Source organism: Cebus imitator, unplaced genomic scaffold (genome assembly GCF_001604975.1).
Source record: "Cebus imitator isolate Cc_AM_T3 unplaced genomic scaffold, Cebus_imitator-1.0 Scaffold42, whole genome shotgun sequence".
Classification (NCBI taxonomy): Eukaryota; Metazoa; Chordata; class Mammalia; order Primates; family Cebidae; genus Cebus; species Cebus imitator.
The window spans coordinates 15,666,775-15,671,984 of NW_016107357.1; the positions used below are offsets into that span (position 1 = coordinate 15,666,775).

General features: G+C 42.0%; 1 protein-coding gene and 1 non-coding gene across 2 annotated transcripts in view; one reads left to right on the forward strand and one right to left on the reverse strand.

The window, feature by feature from the left end:
* The window catches only part of RBM34 (RNA binding motif protein 34), a 24,284-nt gene that overhangs the window by 8,983 nt on the left and 10,091 nt on the right, over nt 1-5,210 (reverse strand). The gene's annotated exons all lie outside the window — the stretch shown is intronic.
* On the forward strand, nt 5,051-5,191 carry LOC119470863. Its single transcript, XR_005199832.1, has one exon. It is a non-coding gene; the product is annotated as a U4 spliceosomal RNA (small nuclear RNA).

Genomic DNA, 5,210 nt, shown 5'->3' on the forward strand with positions numbered 1-5,210 from the left:
AAAAAAAAAAAAAAAAAAAAAAAAAAAAAAGACAAGACTAAGACATCTCTAAAAAAGCCAGCCACAAATGGAAGCAAAGTATCTGAAACACACATAGCAGGAAAAAGTATTATATCTATAATATATAAAGAACTCCTTACAATTGTATAAAAATAATTTAAAAGTCAGTCACTAAAAAAATGGGCAAAATTTTTGCACCAACATTTCACCAAAGAATAGATAGAAATAGTAAGTGCATAAGATGCTTAACACCTTTAGTCACTGTGGTTGACAAACTTCTAGAATGGCTAAAATTAAATGACAATGCCAAGTGCTGGTGGGGAACTGACATTCTTATCTATAGTTGGTAGAAATGTAAAATGGTACAAGTACTTTGGAAAACGTTTTGCAGCTTCCTAGAAAGTTAAAATATACCATAAAATCCAGCAATCCGACCAGGCAGCTTCTCAAGAGAAATGATCTACACCCAAGTATTTTTAGCATTTTTATGCATAGTAGCCGAAGGCTGAAATAACCTGAATGTTCAAAAACTAGTGAATGAGGCCGGGAGTGGTGGCTCATGCCTGTAATCCCAGAACTTTGGCAGGCCAAGGCAGGCAGATTCAGGAGTTCGAGACCAACCTGGCCAACGTGGCAAAACCCCATCTCTACTAAAAATACAAACTAATTAGCCAGGCATGGTGGTGTGCATCTGTAATCCCAGTTAATCAGGAGGCTGAGTCAAGAGACTCATTTCAAGTGGAGATAACAAAATAAAATAAAATGGTGAATGGATAAACAAATGGTACTGCCATACAATGGATTATGAGTGCAATACAATTGAATAAATTACCAGCGCATTGCAATAATAAGAACAAATCTCAGAAGGGCACAGTGGCTCAAGCCTGTAATTCCAACACTTTGGGAGGCAAAGGCAGGAGGGCTGTTTGAGCTCAGGAGTTCCGCACCAGCTTGGCAACAATAGGGACACCTTGGCTCCACTAAAAACTTCAAAAATCAGCCTGGCATGGTGGTGAGCACCTGTAGTCCCAGCTATTTAGGAGAACTGCTTGAGCTCGAGTGATCAGCGCTGCCGTGAGCCATGATTGTGCCACTGAACTCCAGCCGCGGTGCCAGCACAAGACCCTGTGCCCCCCAACCCCCACCACTCCTCCCCACAGAAAAACAAACCTCAAAATCACTATGCTGAGCAAGTTAGACAAGAGTACATCCTGTATGATGACTCCACTTACATAAAATTCTGGAAAAGGCAAACTAACACATAGAGACAGAAAGCAAGTGAGTGGCTGCCTGAGGACAGAGGTAGGGGGACATATTGCAAAGGGTCAGGAAGAAACTTGAGGTGATAATGTTCCGTATCTGGACTATGGTAGTGATTTCAAGATTGCCTACATATGTCAAAATCATAATTAAATTGTACATGTCAAATATGTGCAGTTTACTGGAGGTAGCTTTAACAAAGTTAAAAAAAAACTTTTTAAAAATTTTGGCTATATGAAAAAGGAAACAAGTTTTACATGGCAAAATTTCCCATAAACCAAATCAAAAGGCTAACAAGTTGCGGTGTGGTGGTATGCACCTATAGTCCCAGCTACTCCGGAGACTGAGGCAGAAAGATTACTTGAGCCCAGGAATTCCAGGTTATAGTGGACTGTGACTGAGTCACTGCACTTCTGCTGGAGAGCAAAGTAAGATTTTGTCTCTCAAAAATAAAATAAAAAGCAAATGACAAATAGAGAAAAAATATTCATAACTCATGTCACAAAAGGCTGATTTTATTAACATTCTACAGATCACTATGACTAACAATTCAAACAAAAGAAAGCACAGCCAAGCGAGGTGGCTCACGCCTGTAATCCTAACACTTTGGGAGGCCAAGGTGGGCAGATTACAAGGTGAGGAGTTCGAGATAAGCCTGGCCTATATGGTGAAACCCGTCTCTACTAAAAATACAAAAATTAGCTGGGCATGGTGGCGCTTGCCTGTAGTCCCAGCTACTCAGGAGGCTGAGGCAAAAGAATCGCTTGAACATGGGAAGTGGAGTTGCAGTGAGCCGAGGTCGTGTCGCTGCACTCCAGCCTGGTGACAGCAAGACTCCGTCTCAAGGAAAGAAAAAAAGAAAAGAAATACCACACTTACCTATCAGGTTTCCAATAATCAAAAAGCTCAAAAACATACTTTTAATTTTCTTTTTGAGATAGGGTCTCACTCTGTAATCCAGGCTGGAGTGTAGTGGTGTAATCACGGCTCACTGCAGCCTCCACTCTCCAGGCTCAAGTGATCCTCCCACCTCAGTCTCCTGGGTAGCTGGGACTAAAAGCATGGACCACCATAGATGTCTAATTTTTGTATTTTTTTTTTTTTTGAGACGAAGTTTCACTTTTGTCACCCAGGCTGGAGTGCAATGGCATGATCTAAGCTCACTGCAACCTCCGCCTCCTGGGTTCAAGCAATTCCCCTGCTTCAGCCTCCAGAAGCAGGGATTACAGGAGCCCACCACCACAGCTGGCTAATTTTTGTATTTTTAGTAGAGATAGGGTTTCACCATATCGGCTAGGCTGGTCTTGAACTCCTGACCTCAGGTGATCCGCCTATCGCGTCCTCCCAAAGCGCTGGCATTACAGGTGTGAGCCACCTCGCCCATCCTAATTGTTGTATTTCTTTATAGAGAGGGGGTCTCCTCATGTTGCCCAGGCTGATCTCAAACTCTTAGGCTCAAGCAATCTACCTACCTCAGCATCCCAAAGTGCTGGAATTACAGGCACAAGCCACCTTCCCTGGCCAACATACTGTTTTTGTAAAGTAAAAACTTTACTGTTGGTAAAAATGTGGAAATATAAATAGGCTGCAATCTCTATGAGACAGCAGTCAAAATTATGAATGTAAATACCCTTCTGACTGAGCAATGCCACTGCTGAAATTTATCCTACAGATAAGTTTAGCTTATGTGCAAAATTACCTAAGTACCAGGTCGCTCATTTACTCCAACATTATTTGTTTGGTTTGTTTGAGAGACAGGGTCTTGCTCTGCTGCTCATGCTACAGTGCAGTGGTTCACTGCAGCCTCAAATTCCTGGGCTCAAGTCATCATCCCTCAACAGCCCCACAAGTAGCTGGGACTACAGACACGTGCCACCATGCCCAGCTAAAGTATTAAAACAGTTTTTTTTTCTTTTTTTTGAAGACAGGGTCTCACTCTATCACCAAGGCTGGAGTACAGTGGTGCAATCACAACTCCTCCACCTCCTGGGCTCAGGTGTTCCTTCATCTGATTCCCAAGTCGCTGGGACTACAGTGCATGCCATCACGCCCAGCTAATTTTCTGTAGAGATGGGGTTTTGCCATTTTGCCTAGGCTGGTCTTGGGCTCAAGTCATCTGCCGCCCTGGCCTCCCACAGTGCTGGGATTACAGGCGTGAGCCACCACACCCAGGCTCTGGCGTTATTTGTGATGGCCATGAGGCTGGGAAAAAACTTTATGCCCATCAATGATAAAAAAAATTATTAAGGCACACCTTAAAGAATACTCTAAGAAAAAGAGCATTTTAAAAAAATGCTCTAAAATTAATCACTTTCACACCAATACAAACAGATCTCCAAGTCGTACCAATTAGAAAAAGGGAAGGTGTGGAATAGTGTATATGTTGAATACCACTGAGTTAAAAAGTTTTACGTGAGAACACGTATGCACATCAGTTTGTAAATGCATAATATGTTTCTAGAAGCTTACTCAAGAAACTAAAAACATTTGCCTAGAGTGGAGAATTGGCTGACTAGAGAAAAGGTGCATAATTAAATTTTATTTATTTATTTATTTATTTTGAGGCAGAGTCTCATTCTGTCACCCAGGCCGGAGTGCAGTGGCACGATCTCGGCTCACTGCAACCTTCGTCTCCCAGATTTAAGCGATTCTCTTGCCTCAGCCTCCCAAGCAGCTGGGAATACAGGCATGTGCCACCATGCCCCACTACTTTTTCTGTTTTTAGTAGGGACAGTGTTTTGCCACGTTGGTCAGGCTGGTCTGGAACTCCTGGCCTCAAGTATCCGCCCACCTCAGCTTCCCAAAGTGCTGGGATAACAGTTGTGATCACCACACGAGGCCATAATTAAATTTTAACTTAAAAACAACAAAAAAGCAGTGGTTCACACCTGTAATCCCACTACTTTAGAAGACTAAGGCAGGAGGATTTCTTGAAGTCAGGAGTTCAAGACTAGCCTGAGAAACAGAGTGAGACTCTGTCTCTACAATAAAGTAAAAAAAAATAATTAAATAAAATAAAATACATTAGCCAGGTGTAGTTCCAGCTACTTGGGATGCTGAGATGGGAGCATCACTTGAGCCCAAAAGTTTAAGGCTTCAGTGAACTAAGATCTTGCCACTACACTCCAGCCTGGGTGACAGAGCATGATCTTGTATGTTAAAAAATAAACCAAATAAAAAAAACGAGATGGGGCTGGAGGGGAAGCTGATGATATGGTGTGCAAATTCCAATTTTCTGACACATCCCACCAAAGTTCCTCAATAGCACTTGTACATACACCTGTCAGAACCTCTGTTTCTGTTCAAATTTAGGCTCCTGGGTTTCAACCTCATACAGAAATAAAAGTTTGTATGACTCAAAAAGAAGGGTTGTATCTTAGTAAGGTTTCTATCCTCCACAGCACTGAACAAATACCTGGTATCTAGGAGGACCTGCATCTTTCGTTACCTCGGCAAACATTGTGGGAATCAGTATGTATTTATTAAGTCCTAACCATACACCTGGCACTGTGATGGGTAAGAGGAAAACCCGGTGAAGACTCGGTTGGCCAAATAACTCTAAATTAAGAATGAAAATTGACATGAAGTCACCAACATGTCCAAAGGGACTGTTGCAATACAAAAGTTTGATTCCCAGAACAGGATTCCCAGAAATGTTTCTATAGTACATTATGTTTTATCTAATATAAAGAAATCTCTGCTTACAAACTTCATCATTTCATGTACCGTTAAGAGAACAAACACCCAAGATGTGAGACTAACAGGAAACCCACATAAAACTGAAGCTAACAGCTTTGCACAGTGGCAGTATCGTAGCCAACGAGGTTTAGCCGAGGCGCGATTATTGCTAATTGAAAACTTTTCCCAATACCCTGCTGTGACGACTTGCAGTACAGTCGGCACTGGCAATTTTTGACAGTCTCTACGGAGACTGATTTTTCAAAAAAAAA